The sequence below is a fragment of the Equus asinus genome, chromosome 2 (assembly GCF_041296235.1).
Source record: "Equus asinus isolate D_3611 breed Donkey chromosome 2, EquAss-T2T_v2, whole genome shotgun sequence".
NCBI classification, from domain to species: Eukaryota; Metazoa; Chordata; class Mammalia; order Perissodactyla; family Equidae; genus Equus; species Equus asinus.
The window spans coordinates 21,818,259-21,839,554 of NC_091791.1; the positions used below are offsets into that span (position 1 = coordinate 21,818,259).

The 21,296-nt window shown below is 40.8% G+C and overlaps 1 long non-coding RNA gene across 3 annotated transcripts in view; it reads right to left on the reverse strand.

Moving 5' to 3' along the window:
- LOC139044590 (uncharacterized) overlaps positions 1–21,296 on the reverse strand; it is a 63,753-nt gene that overhangs the window by 34,669 nt on the left and 7,788 nt on the right. For 2 of the 3 annotated variants that reach the window (XR_011501655.1, XR_011501657.1), the window contains 3 exons: positions 7,400–7,529; positions 6,482–6,561; positions 5,668–5,727 (listed from right to left, as the gene is read on the reverse strand). This is a non-coding gene — a long non-coding RNA (uncharacterized lncRNA). The remainder of the gene's footprint in view (positions 1–5,667; positions 5,728–6,481; positions 6,562–7,399; positions 7,530–21,296) is intronic. The other variant, XR_011501656.1, reaches the window with a different exon arrangement.

The window sequence follows — 21,296 nt, forward strand, 5'->3', positions numbered from 1 at the left end:
TACCAACTAACCTTGAAATCTTTGACTTTTTAAAGTATAGCAATTCCTTTATTTACTGATACTGCCCAATTTTCTTTGCCAAAGAGCATAGTTCTCAATTGTACTCATCACATATTTCACGTTTGACCAATTTTTCTTTCTCTCTCCATGAAATAAATCACTGTGATCATTAAACAAGGGGAAACATGATGCTCTCAGGACCATCTCCCAAAGGGCCACCTGAAATAATTCTTTCTCCTCTCACTACTGTAAGTTTCACGACTGCTCTCCCCACTAACAGAAGACATGCTGGATGGAGTTGGGATTTGGCACGTCTTTAAGAATTTTAAGGTTCTTCACCTTATTGACTAATTAAGTGACAAACTAAAACTGTCCAGTTTAATAAGGAACCTGGAGCCCATGTCATACAGTTATCCTTTGGAGTCTTCAGGAAAAAGCATTTAGATGTACTTAGGAAAAAAATCTGTAGCAGGAATTAGATCAGAGAATACCAATATCTGAAGAGTTTTCAGGTAGAATTTTTGAGGCGGAGCGAATGTTGAAACCACTTAATCCATCACTCTTTCTGCTATACTACAAGTAGATCTTTGTGTAACTGCAGATGGAAGTCCTAAATTGAGGTAGAAGACCATTTTGACTTACATTAAAAAAAATGTCTTAGACTCACAATTTCCCAAAGATATCATAAAACAATTCACTTCCAGAAATATTCAGTAAGAGACTGCTGAGAATTTGTCAAAGATATTTTAGGAGATATTGGGTAGGAGTTGGATTAATGATATCCAAGGTTCATCTCAAATCACAAATTTGGGAATATTTCAATGAAAAGTTATCCCTTGCCTACTTTCTTGAAGCCAATGGGTGGAGGATAAATAAAGAAAAAAATTCAATGACAAGCATGTCTGTTCTCTTAAAGATCATTGCTTTGGCACTTGAATGTCTATTTCATGCACTGTAAATGTATTTCTTGTATCTAGAGACACAATACGGTACTGGTAGAATGGAAAAGGAAATATACTTCACATCAGAAAGTCTGAGTTCTGCCACTGGAGAGCTATATGACCTTGAGTAGTAACATCATGTCTCTAAGAACTGTATTTCAAGGATTATATCTATAAACTTTTGAAAGCTGTAAAATGTTTTACAAATAGCAAGTAATTTTACTTATACAAATTTTATGGATGTTATTTCAAAGGGAATGCTCATTTGTGGTTATTAAATTCATTTCCAAAGTCCTAGTCTTCCAGGAAACAACAAGAGTAACTCCTCATCTTATGTAATTGACAGGTAGTTCCTAAACCCCCAGAAATTCTGGGCTCTTTCTTTTTTGCCTGCAGTTGACACATTAATATATTTGTTTTCACATTGTAACTAATTGACTGAAATAGCTCCCTTTTGTTAGTTGCTACTATTCATTGTTGGCTTAAATCCTAATATTTCTCTACTTCTGCAAAAGTAATAAACCAATTTTATGTAAGTCATCTAGAATAAGAGCGGAGTAGAATAATTATGCTAAGAAAATCTCTTGAATAACTGGCACTGTCACAGATGGCATGCATGAAGAATAACAATATTAACAAGTCCACTATCCTTGAGGGGGTGGAGAATGATTTACATAAAAGAAATTATGGTGTTCAATACTAGATACAACAGTGGAATGACACGACATTTCACTGCTGAAGCCAACTGAGCATCCATCTCCATTGTTTACTTGAGTCACAAGCCCCAGGCTCAGCTCATTCATCTTGGGAAGCAGTGGGGCCTAATGCACTGAGTAAGCTCTATGGGCTGTTGGCTGATTTGGTCACCTTGGGCAAGATACTGGGAACACATGACTCATTCATAAAGGGGAAACTGTTTTCTGTTTTTACCATCAACCTGCCTCAAAGGGTCATAGTGCGACTGGTGAAGATAGCCAGATAGTTTCCACGTTGAGTCTTCTCACCCCCTTGAGGTTGGGAAAATAAAGCAAAATCAAAATCCACAACCTGGAATCTGTCTCCAGTCATCTCAGAATATTCTCTAGCCATCTGCATGGTTTTGGCTCAACAGGAAACAGTAATGTTTGGCGGTTAAATGTTAATTTTTGGAATCAGATTGCATGGGTTAGATTCCAGATTTGCTACTTAATAGCTGCTTAACACCAGGAAATAGTTTAACCTCCCCAGGCCCCAGTTTTTTCACTGTGAATGAGGATTATTACCATAAAATAGGCTTGTTTAGACCCATTAAATGAAATAAGTCATTTCATGTGGGTTGCCAATAAATGTTTAGCAACCAGCTCTTGGGCTGGTGTGGGAGGGAGGTCAGCATTTGCTGATTTCCATGCTGTAAGTGCTCCCACCTGAGCCATTTCGAGTTGGGAAGATGTGCACACAATCCACTTGTCGGCCCCAGCACACACCAGTGACGTGAATCACTTAGCACAGTGCCTGGAGTGTTGAGGGGTTCAATTATTATAGTCAGGTATTATTATAAATTTTATCATTATTTTGTTTTAGATTTTATTATTATTGAAATTCACTGAACAAAATTTGTCCTCTTTCCTCCCTTGATAGCCTTCCTCCAAAATAAAAGTAGAAAAATTATAAATTTGCGAAACTATAATGACAATTTAAAAATAAAGCCAAACAACAACTCTCCTTAATGTCTCTTCTCTAGAAGGAAAAGCCAAGAACTAGAAGACTTTAATTTTAGGTCTTATTCTGCTCATGCTTCACCGGGCTTGGGAAAATCACTTCACCTCTTAGGCTCAGATTTTCTGCCTGTAATATGGGTGAAATAATTAGTGCTTTGCCCATGTTATTGGAAAGTTTGAGTATTAAAATCGAAAACTTACAAGTCTTGTTTTATATTCAGAATCATTGATTTAGTAATCCAATTCATGGGACTTATCCTAAGGAAATAATTATAAAGAAGTAAGAAGCCTTTTAAAAACACCAAACAATTGGAAACAAGTGAAATATGCATTAATGTACTTAATCTGTTCTAGGAATTTATCTTAGGTAAATGCAATGTGAATGTCATGTTACTGTAAATGAATATTATGCTAAGGTATATGAATATTATGCTAATGTAATTTTAATGTTAATAAACGATAACTTTGCCACAGTAAAATATTGTCTTCATGAATATAAAAAATGGTATTTTTCTAAGAGAAAAATTTTATGACTGATTTTGTGGCAAAAAGTCACAGAACTGTATTACATCATATACAATAATGTAATATACGGTATACTTGGAAAAAATAGGAAAGGAATGCAAAAAGGACAAAACTGAGGTGTTACAATTATGGATTTTGTGCTATAAAAGTCATGAGTAAAAATCAAAATGTTAAAATCCCATTATGAAAATAGTTACAGGTATTTATGGAAATCCAATAAGTAGAGACATCCGTCCAGAGAGTTACCTCTTTCAAAATGACTCTCCATATTTTTTCCCATATCAGACCTGCTTATTTGACTACTCCAACAAAGATGATTTTTCTGAGACTTGAGAAAAAAGTGAAAACGACAGAAACTTTTTAAAACTAGAAATATATTTGAAATTTGAGCTGGTGACAGCCTTTCTCTTCCAGGGAAAACACATATCAATGTGCCACTAATGCTGTCTCATGCCCAGGGTCAACCCTACACTGGTGGAAAGAAGTGTACATAAGAGACTTCTGATGGAGGCAGACCTTTCCTCCCATCCTGGTCTACATCCTGGTGCTCAGATGACTTGAGTTTTGACTTGATTTGTTGTAAGTCATTACTTTGTAGTCTTAGCCTTCCTTGACCTCCAATTTGGGTTGCCCAACTTCTTAGAACCATACGCTTCTGTACAACACCCCAGATCCCCAAATCCAGTGCACACCTTGTGGTACATACTCCAAGGCTCTCTGGGTGCCATGTAACTAAGGATGATTGAGGATAAGAACAAAATCTATATTCTTTCATTGATCTGAATTACCATTACCTCTGGAGGGGAATCTTAAAGAATACTGGACTGAAGCTTGGGACATGCAATAAAATGAAGAGCATTTTATTGCCCATGCTTGGCAGAGAACAACAGCTGTCTTCTGTGGCTATCAACAGTCTTTAACTCAAGTTTGCAAACCCAAAATCATACAGAGGCAGGCAAATGACATAGAAGGTGGTGAAGTTGCTGAATTCTGTTAAGATCTAGAGTAACACCTCTTTAGTTGCTCTATGCTTTAAAACACTCTGTGAACTAAATACACTGACCACACAGAACATGCCTGCAGGCTGCTAGTCTGTTCTAACTCATGCCTGCTGCCCAACATAGGGTAGAGGGTAGCAAGGATGCTCATGTGGTGAGGCAGCATGTCCAGTTGAGAGAGAATGCAGCCCCTCTGCCTGACCTCCCTTGCTCTTTCTCTCTCCCCTTGCCACAGCTGGCCCCACGGATTTCCCTGTTCCACTTCTAAGGCCGCTCTGGATTTGAGCCAGAAAGGATGTAAATAGTAGCTCCTTGCTGCTTTAACACAGTAATGAATACCCTCTGGTTCCCTACATTGTTCCCAGAGTCCCCATCCATTCCTCCTTCACAAGTCTATTTCTCCTTCACAAGCCCACTCAATTCCCGGGTTCATGCACCCAAGCACTTGGCTATGCTGACTGCCATCCAACCACTCCTGTTTCTAGAACATGACACCTACATCATTTCTTTCAGAAATGAAAGCCAGGTCCTGCCATCACAAATGACGCAGCTTCCTACCTGCAGCCCTGTATCAAACGAAATGCCTTGGGGCAAACATGACCCCTTTTCAAACACAACATCTGAGCTAAGAGGCTCGCAGTCGGATTATAGAAAAGGTTTTTTGTGACTTAGACTCAGAGATCAAATGCTTTTTTGAGTTTTACCAAAAGCTCTGGTGAGTCTACTAGAAGGCAATTTTGACGTTTTCCAATACCCTTGACAGAGCTGAAGATGATTTTGAACTTCCTTTCTGTCAATAAATTGATCAAAAATAGTTGTCACAGCTGTTATGTACCCCCTACTATATGCTCAGTGCTGTGCTGGGAGCTGGAGGGGATTTAGAGGAAAAGTAAACTACAGTCTCTGTCCTCAAAGAGCTCATACTCCAGCTTTGGGGACACACACACACACACATGCGCGCGAGCACACGCACACTCAGGAAAAGAGACTACACAATAAAAGTCAGTGCATAAATGAGAATAGTTGACATCTACTGGGTTTCTACTGGGTTGGGCAATTTACTTAAGTGATCCTGTACCCTCACAACAACACTGAAAGTTGTCGATTCCCCCTTCCCATTTTACACAGGATAACTCAGTCTCCGAGACCTCAGCCCAGGGTCACACAGTCAGCAGAACAGTGAAGCTAGTGCTCGTTCCTCTGAATGAGTGGTTCTCTTTCCTCACCGTGTGTTTGAATCAACTGAAGCACTTTAAAAAATACAGGTGCCTGGCCCCTGCCATCAGAGACTCTGTTCATTTGAGGCCTAAGTATTGGCATATTTAAAGAATCCTAGGTGACTCTAACGTGGCATCAGGATGAAGAACCACTGTGGTAAATCATACTGCTGTTGTGCAGCCAAATGCTGGAAAAAAATGTATATTCTGAACAGAGAGTTCAGTGTGTAAAAATTTAGAGCAAGTGAGCAGACATGAAACAATTTGCCCCTAAATCATACTTACTTACAGGTTAAGCATCTTGCTCCAGAGTTGCAGCAATGAGTACCCAACTTTATCAGATTCTGGTCTGTAAAGAAAAGATAAATGGGTGAAATTTTAATACGTACATATTGCTCGTTACTAATTGCACCATGTCTTGATACCCTTATCTCATTTGAGCATCTCAACAACCTGGAGTGTGTTGGGTCGGTAATTTATTTACAATGAGAAAACTGAGACCCAGAGCAACCAAGTGACTTACTGAACATCACTCAGTTAGCTAGCTACCCCCTCCAGTGCTCATTTCATTGCATCACACAGACAGCTTCTCCCCCAGCACTAGAACTTCGTGGTACTGCTGCAAATTGAACTGTGCGATCAGTAATTGAAGAAGCTGCTAATTGAATGGGTGAAGGGCATAGCTATCTTAAAAACCATCACCACTCCAGGAAGCACTCTTTAAGCTCCTATGACAGATCTAGCTCAGCCTGTATTATCATAATCACCCCTCTAAATATATTATTTAGATTAGGCCATGCATGCTCATGAGCTGGTGAAATGCAGATAAACACATTTTTTTCCGAAGTTCCTTACTCACGGCGTTAGCATACATTCCTCCCCTGCCCCTCACTCCTTTAAATATAACGGCTTGAAACACTTAGACCATGATGAGGGGAAGGCACAGGAATACCCATTCCAGCACGAGCAAAGCACTGAATTAGTAGTTTTCAGCAAAACTGCCCTATTTGGCCTGTGCTTCCAGAAAACAAGTTGTTATAGAATAATTAATTTGGGGAGGCAGCTACATGAAGCTTCTACAACAAAGGAAGGAGTTGAAATACCAGATGGTGCTATCAATGAACAGCAGATGTCTGCCAGCGAGCTAGGATCGTGGTTTGAATTCCCAGAGCAAAATGCTTTTCTGAAAAAGAGAAGAGTCCAGTGTTATGGCTCCCCTTTGTGGAATCTCTGCACACTGTGGAACTTTCTGGAATGGGAGAACGAGTTCATTCTGTGCAAGGTGGCAGAAAACGGTCAGTGCATTCATCATTTTAGCCCATTGTGGGTCATTTTACTTTTCTAGAACACCTAAGGAAAATGGGGACTTCTGGTCCTAGGACACTGAAGACATCTATTGATTGGTAACTGGAGAATAAGGAAGAGGAGAAATTTCCTTAATGATTAAGATGTATCATCTATTAAATAAAATAACAATATGAAGGACAATTACAAAGAGATATAAATCAAGCAACATGAAGCAGTAAAATTTACATGTACATTTAATTTTTCAAAAAATGTGCCTACTGCAAATATTTTCTGAAGAACCATTATCATTAATATTATCTATACATGAGAACACAGAGTTCCCATCTTGAGGTCACCAGATCTGGGTTTAAATTGTAGCAGCCACTCAAGGATGTATGTTATGCTATTTTGCTTTCAAATAACAAATGCTTAGTTAACTAAATAGGAAATGACTGAGCGGGGAGCTGAAATGCCAGATGTTGCTCTCTGTCTCCTCGTCTTCCCTTGTCTGCGTGTTGAGGCTGGGCTGCCTGTTAGACATCCCTCACACTCATAGGTGGCAGCACTCATCAAGGTGGATGATAACTAGAGAGAACAGAGGTCACAAACCAGGAAGGGTTCTGAAGCACATAAACCCGCATGCTTCTCCGCTCTTTGAGAAATGAGGGGCCGTGGGAATCTCTCCGGACACACGCTGTGCAGTAGGTGCATGAGGCTGGCTGGCCTCTTCCTACCTGAGTTTCACAGGGCTTCTGTCTTAATAGGGTTTTCCAAGCTGCCCTCTAGTCATTTTCAATTCCCTGGGAGAAGAGGGATTGTCTTGTCTGCTTTCCAAGGCCCTTGGATTCTGTCCAACATTTTTCTCTGTTGATATAAATAAAGTGGTTTCATGAGCCAGAGGGAAGAGAAAAACTGAGGACACGCCTTTCTCTACTTCTAACATACCTTTCCAAAGTGGCAATCACTGATTGCATTGGCAAATGTTGGAGGAAATATAATTAAAAACAAAACTCCCCCCAACCCAAAAATCCTCTCCACAAATAGTAGAGAAAGAAACCAGTTTTCTAACTGAATAAGCATTAACCCAGAATGTGATGTGCGTTACAGGCAATCATAAACCTTCAGTAAAGACTGACAAGCACGAGAGGCTGGCACCTCCCATCCTGGGACAGGTCAAAGTCATCACATTTGCCAAATAAAAAAAAAATCAATACCATGTCCTGGGCCAGTATTTAGTGAGGGTTTGATTGACATTGTCCTTCTCTCCCCCTGGGGATCTGAGTCCTCAGGAGAAAATAATTCTCTCAATTCCACTATCCAGGTGTCTCCTTTCTCCTCCCTCCTTCAACCTATAGCTGTTTGCCCAGATGCAGACTGTAAGGGCCAGAAAATCCTTGCCTTTCCAGAGGTGGTAATCCTTAACCAACTGGTTGATGTCATGTTGGTAAATATTAAATAGTTTGAAAATAGCAAATGTTGGTGAGGATGATGGGAAATGAGTTCCATCATGCATGTCTGAACTCAATCTAAATTTGACAGTTTCTCTTTCATTCATGTCTTTGAACCTTTAGTGGAAAGGTACAAGAAAATATGTGCATTTAACTCCTGTTTTGTGAATAACATAATTTCCTGGTGTCTAGGCTGGGATGAGACATGGATATCCAATGCTCTTCTGTATAAACATGTATGATGATGCCAGTATTACAATAATTACCACACGTGGATTGCTAATTACCAAAGACTGGGATTACAGAAATTATACGTAGTACTCATAATGGCAATGCACAGTGGCCCATTAGCTCAGAAATGCAAGAAATATTACTTTTGTTCATTTAAAGCAACATAATTTAGTCCTACATATCATCTAGCTGGACTAGATAGTAATTCAGTTTCAGTCATTATGGGGCCCCTTCCATCCATAGAGCTCTTCTAGCATCTTGAAAAGGGAGGCAGAACCTCTCACTTCCTTGCATGCTAGCTGCTGACATCCTCATTGTGTGGTAGGGGGTGCTCACCCTATTGATTCCTGCTGTTCGATGTGAGACTGGAGTGAGGCTGGGTCCCTGGTGCAGGTGGTCTCATCGTCGTGCCCCTCACATCTATTCTTCTCTAGAGTCTGCCTAGGAGCTATCTCAGCACCCTTCCCTTCACTTGCCCCTGGACGTGGAGTTCTCTCTCCTCCACCAGGCTGGGGGCATTGCTTTCTTGCCTTCAGAAAAGTCCATCCTTGCACCCTTCTCTTCTCCAAGCCACTCTCCACCTTCCTATAAAACCCTTTATCTCTAATGGACTTGGATTTTCATTTTTAAAAAGGGAGTGAGAGAAATGGACTAAAGAACCAGATCCCATGATAGTAGCCCCGTCAGAATTGCATGGTGTGGTGGAAGGGGCAAACAAACAAACATTAGCCATCCACTACAAGTAAGTCTTATTATTTAATCATTTTACAATGAAGATACTGAAGCTTAGAGAGACTGCCCATTTATAAGCAGCAAACAGGATTTGATTCTAGATTTGACACACTGAAAGCCCATGCTCTGAACTACTGTGCTATGCAGGCTTGTAATTCTTATCTTGGAGATATTTACTACACTTTGCAATGACTATTTGTATTATACACAAATCTAGATGATTGGCACAGGGTAATATATTCGTTGATATAGGAGAACCAGACTCTTCACCTGAATTCTGTAAGTAAATAAAGTAGGGGACATGAGAGAGGGATAAGATGAGCTATGCAAGTGTTTTTGGAGGAAAGAAGATTTAATTACATAGATTTGAAGAAGGGCATATGACTGGCTAAATAGAAAGGAGGGACAAACACTGCTTTGCTTAATTATGATTAAAAGTGGCTAGAACTTTTTTCTAGTCAAAATATTCGGACAACTTAAGGAGACGTAGTTCTAGCCCAGGTTCAGCTGCTGCCTCCGTGTGACTTCGGCACATCGTTCACACTCTGGCCTCAGTTTCCTTTAGAAAATATGGGCACCCACTCCTGCCCCACCATTGCACAGAGTTCTCGTGAAATTCAAATGGGAGAACAAACAGCAAGTGTCTTGAAAAGCTAAAAATACTATCGGAATGGATGATAACATCATTCGTTCTTATTATGTGCTTCCTCATGGGCATAAATGGGCTGTTTTTTTCTGACAGCCTTTCTGAAATTCAAGAGAAAGAGACCATATCACAATAGCAGTTTTATAAACGCATTTGGTAAGCAGAGGTGTCTTACTGGATGCCTCCTGCCTAGTAATTAATTCATAGTCTTCTGCGTCTTACCTGAATCTTTTCTGCTGCAACCTGAGCAGAAATTCCTCCCGGAAAACACTTCAAATCATCCTCAGATATCTCGTTTTAGTAACTCCAAATGAGAATGGGGCATCAGTTTAAACCAAATTGTCATTCCTTGCTATAAGGAAGCAAGGTGAAATGTTGCATTTTGTGAATGCAAAGAACAAATCCCAAATGCGGCAGGTTAAAGCAATGGAATTCATGCTTCTTCTCATTTAACAGGCTCAGTTATGCATGTTCATGTCAATAAATCAACTTGCAGGCAGAATGTTGGTAAAGAGGAAAGACATGTTACTGTCAAAGAAATTCTTACTGCAGCTCAAGACCATTAAATTTTGCCTGAGATGGGCACCAAGCTACTTTGTGTGCTCTCACAAATTTTTTTGTCATGCAGAGCACTGTGAATGTTTTCCAGATCTTATCCTACAATGAGATAAGTGAACACACCTCTAAAAGCAGTCACACACGGGGTCCCAGGTTTGGGCCCTGCTGTTGAGGGCTGAGAGGCTGACTTTGGCCTCAGGGAGATGCTCTCTCTCTCGGGGAGGACACTAGTCCTGTGGAGCCCTGGGTCTTGAGAAGGTGGGGCAGAAAGATCCTCCGTTTCCGCTCCCTGTGTCCCTTCTTTGGCTACAAGGCTAGGATACAATTACAACTAGAAGAATTCTGAAAAGACGAGGTGCAAAAAATATAGAAAACAAAGCTAATGTATATATAAATGGGACAAATGAGGATACAGTGGTATGAATTTAATACTTAAGAACTGTAGCGATAACCACCAGAAAACTGAAAATAGGAAAATGACTAAAACTGATTATTTCCAGGAAGTGAGATTTCAGGAGAGAAGCTATGGGATGGAAAGCTATTGCTTTTTACGATAAACTCAACTTGAATTTTTACTTAACCATGAGCAGGTAGTACTTTGATATAAATAATAATGAGGAATGAGGAATAACATCAATATGGCATAGACTAAAAGGACATATGTTGAGATGGAATTGAACTAAATCCCAGAACACTGGTTTGGGATCCATGAGTCTACATTTAACAAAGTTCCCCAGAAAATAATGAGAGCTAGCAGGTATCGAATTCTTACGATACATCAGGCATCATTTTTAGAGCTATATATCAACTTCTTTAATTTTCAAGAAATCCTTTGAGGTATATACTGTTATCCCCATTTTACAGAGGAGGAGACTGAGTAACAGAGTTAAGGGAGCCAGGATTCGAATCCAGGCGCTTCACCACCATGCACTGCACTTGGCCCCTCTGCTACAACCAGGTGGTCCCCATGCACAGGAATGTGTGAGAATGCTGAGTTACAGGACGGATTTGTGGAGGCTTCTGTTGGAGAAGGTCCAAGGTACAACTTGGGAAACACTGCAGTAAATATTTAATGCTCCTCACTTTACGCCAAAACTTAGACGTCTGGCCTAGGTGTTTCCACAGAACTCCAGATCCCTGTATCCTACAACCTGTTCTGCGCGTTTCAAACGCACTTCCTCGTGTCTTAGAATAAACTAACAAAATTCTCCTCTTAGTACCTCTTCCTTTGGTACTCCTTGTCTAACAAAGACAATTACCTTCCACACAGTTGAGCAAGTCTGAAGACTTGGGGATCACCCCCACATCTTCCTTTTGAAGCTTTTTGGAGTTTTCTCCGAAGCACCTCCTGCCCAGCCCCTTAGCTCCATAAACCCCGCTGCTTTCTGTTCTTGGGGAGGTGGATTTGAGCGAACCCAGGCTCCTCCCTTCTCGTTTTGGCCAGTTTGAATAAACCTTTCTGCATCTCCAAGCACTGATGTCTCAGTGTTTGGCTGACTGTGCAACAGGCACTCGAACTTGAGATTAACAGGTTCAGTATCACTGTCTCTCACCACTCGCCATCACCCAGCAATCAATAAGTAATGCCTGTCAATCTCACCTACCAACTTCCTCACAAAACCATATGCTTTCCCCTTTGCTGGCCACCCTTGGCCCTCAATTCATGTTACCATCATCTTCCAGGGACTATTGTGATTGTCACTCCCATCCATTCCTCACACTGCAGTGAGTTTGAGGAAGACATGACGAAGTCCCAAATCCTTAACATTTGTTGTTAAACCCTCCCTGAGCCACACTGCCTGGCTCCTGGCCTCAGCTCAGCCCACCCTCCCCTATCCCACACTCCAGCCCTGAGGCCTTCCTTTGATTCCTTCAACTCCCTGTCTTCCTTTGGCTTCAGCTCCACATACCACATGCTGGTTCCTCTGCCTGGAATGCTCCCTTCTACCTGGCTTATGAAAGTTACTTAGCCACTCGAAGCGTCGGTCATCTCATCTGTCAAATAGAAATTAAAGTGCCATAAATAAGACTTGTTAAAAATATGAAATAAAATAAACACATAATGTTCTTGGCACAAAATGGGTGCTCAATAAATTTATTTCCCTAAATATATCCCAGAATCTTAAATTTTTTCCAGTAATCTTCATATAAAGATAAATCCATTTGCACCTGTTCTTATGGGGAGCAGAATTGGTCACTTCAAGAAGCGTCTGTTTGGCATAAAGATTATTTTGGGCTGGTTATTTTTAAAAAACTTCAGACAGGGGAGAATCTCTGAAAACCCAGTAGAAGTTTGTAAGAGACATTTACATCTGTAAGGAAAATCTCCATTTGCAAAGGTCTCTCCTTTGCACCAGGAAGAGGAGGATGACCTTATCTCTAGAAACTTTTGTCAATGTGGAAGGCAAGGACCTAACTCTGCATAATAACCTTACTCTTGTTTCCTGTGCCTTTTCTGGCAAGCTCCCATAACTGACTCCCCCCACCCCCAATATCCTCCTTTATCTTTAGCTGAAGATAGTATTTAAGGTTGCCAGCTTCAGCCATTCTGGCGAGTTGCTCAGTTTTCCTGGGTTTCTCCCATGTATACATGTTACAAGACTTGTTTGATTTTCTTCTGCTATTCTGTCTCATGTCAGTTTAATTCTTAGACCAGCCAGAAGGATCTAGAGGGTAGAGGAACTGTCTTCCTCCCCTACATTTTCCATTGTGATTTATAAAACTTCAAAGTAGGAAAGAAACTTTAAAGATTTATCTCATTTCAGAAATTTGTTAAAATAATAACGCATCTTGCAGTGAAGCATTTGTGCCGGAGTTTTTAACTGCTGTCAAGTTAATAGTATCTCTTAGCGTGTGGAGTCTTTGTTAAATGTAGGGGTTAGATGGCTATAATTTTCAAAATTATTGCTTTGTTCTACAACCCATTTAAACAGTCAGCAAAAATAATTAATGAGATGTATGCACTTTTAGAGGTGACATGAAAAAGGACTTCAAAAAATGAGCAAATAAGGAAAATAAATCAGCATCTGATTTGTAACTAGATACTGTAATCCACAGTAATTTGAAAATGAGTTGAAATTTTATGTTAATGTATAAGGTGGTAACACAGTGGTAATTCCCATTGAGATTAAAATGACTTTAATACAATTACTATCAAGTAGGGAGTGGGAAGGGATGAATAGGTGGAGTACAGAGGATTTTTAGGGCAGTGAAACTGCTCTGCTTGCTACCATGATGATGGAAACATGTCATTATACATTTGTACAAACCCACAGAATGTACAACACCAAGAGTAAAACCAAATGCAAACTCCGGACTTTGGGTGATTATGAGGTGTTAATGTAGATTCATCACTTGTAACAAATGTACCACTTGATGGGGGATGTTGATAATAGATGATAATGGATGCTTGGGTGGGGGCAGGGAGTATATGGGAAATCTCTGTACCTTCCATTCAATTTCATGGTGAACCCAAACTGCTCTAAAAAATAAAGTCTGTTTGGGGTGGATCCAAGATGGCGCCGTGAGTAGTCCTCTTTGTTTCTCCCCCTTCGAGTCTACAACTATTTGGACACTTATCGCTTGACAAAGGATATCCAGACAGCATCTCAGGACGTCTGAGATACCCACGCGACTATACATCGGAAGGCGGACAGACTTTCCTCCGGGAGGATGTGGAAATAGGTGAAAACTCTCCGACCCCGACGAGCAGCCTAGTACCCGCAAGAGGCTTTCTTCCAACGGACGCCTCCAGAGGATCTACACACATCTAGGGCAGGAGCGAGCACACAACAGAGGAGCGACGGTGGAAACAGGTGACCAGAACCCTACCTAAACCCCCCGCAGTTACTCCTAAACGCAGAGGGAAACTTTGGAGTTGCACACCTGAGCCCGCAGGGAGAGTCTCTCCCCGCCATTGGCGGGGAGACCCTGCCTGGTGTTCGCGGCGCCCGGAGGGTCCCAGAGAGAGTCGCTGGGGGTACGGAGGGCTCCCAGCTGCCGCTGCCCGCCCTGAGGGAGTAGGGATTGCCGGAGATCTCGGAGAGGACCGGGGCTGGGGGAAGTTTCAAAGGCCGGCTTTGCGACCCGGAGGGGAAGCGCCAGAGTTCCGCCCGGGCAGCAGACAAAAACTCTCTATCTGCCATTAGCAGAGGGGACACGCACAGCATTCACGGCTCCGGGAGAGGCCTAGAGAGAATCCCAGAGGGCGGGGCGACCCGTGGGACTAGGGATAGCCGGAGATCTCGGAGAGGACTGGGGCTGGGGGGAGTTCCAGAGACCCAGCTTCGTAGCCTAGGGGAAACCCTACAGGCTCACAGCAGCCTTAGGAAAAGCCTCTGCACAGCACCAGTAGAAGGCACCCAGCCACCAGCCATAAGGCTGGAAGACCCCAGGGCAAAAGCAGCATAGCTAGGTGAACTAACCACAGACTGTAGAAGATGCCAATAGCTCTCCTGCGACCCATAGAGGACAAGTGAGATTTTGTGGGTGCCGTCAGCAACGGACAGACAAATATAAGTGATCCCACCCCTGTCCGCTGGAAAAGCCCATAACACCGTTGCAGACCCCAAGGAGAGAGCACATCTAGGTGGGCTGCAACAGTAGGCACCAGCAGCCTGAAGCCCCCCTGTGACGGCCCCCACGGCAGAGGAGGGAATCCAAAGGGCCACTGTGGCTACGAGGAGGGGCCCAGGCCCAGTTAGCAACTGCAGACAGAGTTCCTGGTTGGTGCAGTATAAACAGCTGCTCCCCTACCGCAGCAGCTGAAACAAGTGAAAGGAGCAACTAAACTCTATCTCCATGTGGAGGCACAAATCAACAACATCAAGCAATATGAAAAAATACATTAAATCTCCAGAACAGAAAGAAAGTAACAAATACACAGAAAACAATCCCAAAGAAAATGAGATATATAACCTAAATGATGATGACTTCAAAACAGCCATCATTAAGATTCTCAATGAGTTAAGAGAGAATTCTGACCGACAACTCAACGAGTTCAGAAGCTATGTCACAAAAGAGTTTGATACGATAAAGAAGAACCAAACAGAAATATTGGAAATGAAGAACACAATAGAGGAGATTAAGAAAAATCTAGATGCTCTGAACAGTAGGGCCGATAATATGGAGGAAAGAATTAGCAATTTGGAAGATGGCAATATAGAATTGTTGCAGGCAGAGGAGGAGAGAGAAGCAAGACTAAAAAGAAATGAAGAAACTCTCCGAGAATTATCAGACACAATTAGGAGATGCAACGTAAGGATTATAGGTATACCAGAGGGAGAAGAGAAGGAGAAAGGGGCAGAAAGCCTATTCAAAGAAATAATGGCTGAGAACTTCCCAAATCTGGTGAGGGAGATGGATCTTCAGGTGACAGAAGCCAATAGATCTCCAAACTTTATCAATGCAAGAAGACCAACTCCACGGCATATAGTAGTGAAGCTAGCAAAAGTCAACGATAAGGAGAAAATACTAAGGACAGCCAGGCAAAAGAAACTAACCTACAAAGGAACCCCCATCAGGCTATCAGCAGATTTCTCAGCAGAAACTTTACAGGCTAGAAGAGAGTGGAATGATATATTCAAAAATCTGAAGGACAAAAATCTACAGCTGAGAATTCTCTACCCAGCGAAAATATCCTTCAAATACGATGGAGAAATAAAAACTTTCCCAGATAAACAAAAATTAGGGGAGTTCATTGCCACAAAACCTCCTCTTCAGGAAATCCTCAGGAAAACCCTCATTCCTGAAAAATCCAAAAAAGGAAAGGGGCTACAAAACCAAGAGCAGAGGAGATAAGTAGAAGGACAACAACAGAGAGTAGCAGCTCTACATCAGAACAGATTAAACCATGGGACGAGAAACAAAGGAAACTGAAGAAAACCGGAAAACAAGACACAAAATGGTGGTGGTAGGCCCCCACATCTCAATAATCACTCTAAATGTAAATGGATTGAACTCCCCAATCAAAAGACACAGAGTGGCAGGATGGATCAAAGAACAAGATCCAACAATATGCTGCCTCCAGAAAACATACCTCAGCCCCAAAGACAAACACAGACTCAGAGTGAAGGGATGGAGAACAATACTCCAAGCTAATAATGAACAAAAGAAAGCAGGTGTCGCTATACTAATATCAGACAAGGTAGATTTCAAAGCAAAACAGATAAAGAAAGATAAAGAGGGACAGTATATAATGATAAAAGGGACTCTCCACCAAGAAGACATAACACTTATAAATATATATGCACCCAACACAGGAGCACCAAAATTTGTAAAGCAACTCTTAACAGAACTAAAAGAAGACATCAACAACAATACAATAATAGTAGGGGACCTCAACACACCATTAACACCAATGGACAGAACATCCAGACAGAAAATCAACAAGGAAATAATAGAATTAAATGAAAAATTAGACCAGATGGACTTAATAGATATATATAGAACACTTCATCCAAAAACAGCAGGATACACATTCTTCTCAAGTGCGCATGGAACATTCTCAAGGATTGATCATATTTTGGGAACCAAAGCAAACATCAATAAATACAAGAGAGTTGAAATAATATCAAGCATCTTTTCTGATCATAATGCTATTAAACTAGAAATCAACTACAAGAAAAAAGCAGATGAAGGTGCAAAAATGTGGAGACTAAACAACACGCTTCTCAACAAACAATGGATCATTGAAGAAATTAAAGAAGAAATCAAATTTTATCTGGAGACTAATGAAAATGAGAACACGACATACCAAATCATTTGGGATGCAGCAAAAGCAGTCCTAAGAGGGAAATTCATCGCAATACAGGCTCACCTCACTAAACAAGAAAAAGCTCACATAAGCAACCTCAAACGACGCCTAACAGAACTAGAAAAAGAAGAACAAACAAAGCCCAGAGTCAGTAGAAGGAGGGAAATAATAAAAATAAGAGCAGAAATAAACGATATTGAAACAAAAAAGACAATAGAATGGATCAATGAAACAAAGAGTTAGTTCTTCGAAAGAATTAACAAAATCGACAAACCCCTAGCCAGACTCACCAAGAAAAGAAGAGAGAAATCGCAAATTAATAAAATTAGGAATGACAGGGGAGAAATCACAACAGATACCAATGAAATACAAGAGATCATAAGAGAATACTATGAAAAACTATATGCCAACAAATTGAACAACCTGGAAGAAATGGACAAATTCCTAGACTCCTACAATCTCCCCAAACTGAATCAGGAAGAAATGGAGAATCTGAATAGGCCAATCACAAGTAAGGAAATAGAAACGGTAATCAAAAACCTCCCCAAAAATAAGAGTCCAGGACCAGATGGCTTCTCTGGAGAATTCTACCAAACATTCAAAGAAGACTTAATACCTATTCTCCTCAAACTGTTCCAGAAAATTGAGAAAGATGGAGAACTCCCTAACACATTCTATGAAGCCAACATCACTCTGATCCCCAAACCTGACAAGGACAACACAAAGAAGGAGAACTACAGGCCGATATCACTGATGAACATAGATGCAAAAATCCTCAACAAAATTCTGGCAAACCGAATGCAGCAATACATCAAAAAGATTATACACCATGATCAAGTGGGATTTATACCAGGGACACAGGGATGGTTCAACATCCGCAAGTCAATCAACGTGATACACTACATCAACAAAATGAAAAACAAAAACCACATGATCATCTCAATAGATGCTGAGAAAGCATTCGACAAGACCCAACACCCATTTATGATAAAAACCCTCAGTAAAATGGGTATAGAAGGAAAGTACCTCAACATAATAAAGGCCATATATGATAGACCCACAGCCAACATCATACTCAATGGACAAAAACTGAAAGCCATCCCACTGAGGACAGGAACAAGACAAGGGTGCCCACTTTCACCACTCCTATTCAACATAGTACTGGAGGTGCTGGCCAGAGCAATTCGGCAGGAAAAAGAAATAAAAGGAATTCAAATAGGTAACGAAGAAGTAAAACTCTCGTTGTTTGCAGACGACATGATCTTATATATAGAAAACCCCAAAGAATCCACAGAAAAACTATTAGAAATAATCAACAACTACAGCAAAGTAGCAGGGTATAAAATTAACATGCATAAATCAGTAGCATTTCTATACATTAACAATGAACTAACAGAAAAAGAACTCAAGAACTCAATCCCATTGACAATCACAACGAAAAGAATAAAATACCTTGGGATAAACTTAACCAAGGAAGTGAAGGATCTATACAATGAAAACTACAAGACTTTCTTGAAAGAAATTGACGATGACATAAAGAGATGGAAAGACATTCCTTGCACATGGATTGGAAGAATAAACATAGTTAAAATGTCCGTTCTACCTAAAGCAATATACAGATTCAATGCTATCCCAATCAGAATCCCAAGAACATTCTTCACAGAAATTGAACAAAGAATCCTAAAATTCATATGGGGCAACAAAAGACCGCGAATTGCTAAAGCAACCCTGAGCAAGAAAAACAAAGCCGGCAGAATCACAATCCCCGATTTCAAAACATACTACAAAGCTACAGTGATCAAAACAGCATGGTACTGGTACAAAAACAGGCCCACAGATCAATGGAACAGAATTGAAAGCCCAGAGATAAAACCACACATCTATGGACAGCTAATCTTCGATAAAGGAGCAGAGGGCCTACAATGGAGAAAAGAAAGTCTCTTCAACAAATGGTGCTGGGAAAACTGGACAGCCACATGCAAAAGATTGAAAATTGACCAGTCTTTTTCACCACACACCAAAATAAACTCAAAATGGATCAAAGACCTAAAGATTAGGCCTGAGACAATAAGTCTTTTGGAAGAAAATATAGGCAGTACACTCTTTGACATCAGTTTCAAAAGAATCTTTTCGGACGCTGTAACTCCTCAGTTGAGGGAAACAATAGAAAGAATAAACAAATGGGACTTCATCAGACTAAAGAGCTTCTTCAAGGCAAGGGAAAACAGGATTGAAACAAAAAAACAGCTCACTAATTGGGAAAAAATATTTACAAGCCACTTATCCGACAAAGGGTTAATCTCCATAATATACAAAGAACTCACACTGCTTAACAACAAAAAAACAAACAACCCGATCAAAAAATGGGCAGAGGACATGAACAGACATTTCTCAAAAGAAGATATGAATATGGCCAATAAACACATGAAAAGATGTTCATCATCGCTAATCATCAGGGAAATGCAAATCAAAACTACACTAAGATATCACCTTACACACGTTAGATTGGCAAAAACATCCAAAACCAAGAGTGACAAATGTTGGAGAGGTTGTGGAGAAAAAGGAACCCTCATACACTGTTGGTGGGAATGCAAACTGGTACAGCCACTATGGAAAACAGTATGGAGACTTCTCAAAAAGTTAAAAATAGAAATAACCTATGACCCAGCCATCCCATTACTGGGTATCTATCCTAAGAACCTGATATCAGAAATCTCAAGAGTCCGTTGCACCCCTATGTTCATCGCAGCATTATTTACAATAGCCAAGACGTGGAACCAGCCTACATGCCCAGAAACTGATGATTGGATAAAGAAGATGTGGTATATATACACAATGGAATACTACTCAGCCATAAAAAAAGACAAAATTGGCCCATTCACAACAACGTGGATGGACCTCGAGGGTATTATGTTAAGTGAAATAAGCCAGTCAGAGAAAGACGAACTCTATATGACTCCACTCATAGGTGGAAATTAGTATATTGATAAGGAGATCTGATCGGTGGTTACCAGGGAAAAGGGGGGGTGGGGGGAGGGCACAGAGGGGGAAGTGGTGTACCCACAACATGACTAACAAAAATGTACAACTGAAATCTCACAAGGTTGTAATCTATCATAACATTAATAAAAAAAATAAATAAATAAATAAAGTCTGTTAAAAAAATAGTATCAAAGGGCCAGCCCAATGGTGTAGTGGTTAAGTTGACATGCTCTGCTTTGGCAGCCCAGGGTTTGCCCATTTGGATCCTGGGCGCAGACCTACACACTGCTTATCAAGCCATGGGGTGGCAGGCGTCTCACAAATAAAGTAGAGGAAGATTGGCATGGATGTTAGCTCAGGGCCAATCTTCCTCAAAAAAAAAAAAAAGTATCAAGAAAACTAAAGTATTGAAATAACAAAGGTATAATTATACAAGGAATATCAATAAGAAGATAGACTCCATCTGTTATAGCCAGAAAGGGGGCATTTAAAGTATGGTATGTACATGTGAAAAGTGGACATAGAGAGAAATGCTGGAGAAAACAGTCATAACAATTCAGCTTATTTATACTGTTAAAATTATTAGAAATTCCCAGTAAAACTTACATTCGATTCAAAAGTGTATATTCTTGGCAGTATATCGAATTGGTTTGTGGCTGTTTGGTAATTCTCATTTGTGCTCATTATTAAAAGTTCCAGCTAGCAAATTTTCTAGAGTTTAGGGAGAAGGTTGTCATGCTCAGAGGAGACACAAAAAACAAATGAATGTGAGTCATTGCACAGGCTGGCCTCCATGGGATTGTTTGTATTTATGCTGAAAGTCCACGTGAATGACACTATCAGTCGTCAGTACCTGAGTCAAGCAGTTGTGGAAGTGTCTGTAAACTATACAAAGACAAACTCCACGGTAACTAAAAACAATGGAGCAGCGTTGGTAAAAGTACCGTATAGAGTAGGACTCAGCGTAACCACTGGTTACCAAGATGGCCACGTGCTGACCCCTCTGCCTTGGAAGACCAGATGAACGCCAATACAGTCATCAGCTACACTTTCACTGTTCCCACAAAGCCTACCAAATGTAAGGTTATTGGAAGACACAGTTTTAATTACTGGAAAATTAGCTGGTCACCTCCATTCCTGCCTCTGGTGTCGATCTTGCTGCCTATGTGCGAAAGACCCAAGATAGTTAAGTATCTGCTTGGCAGACCTGATCTGCCCCACTTGTGTATCCCCAAGGGGAAGAATACAGGAAGCCTTACTTTGGGTCCAATTCAAGCTGT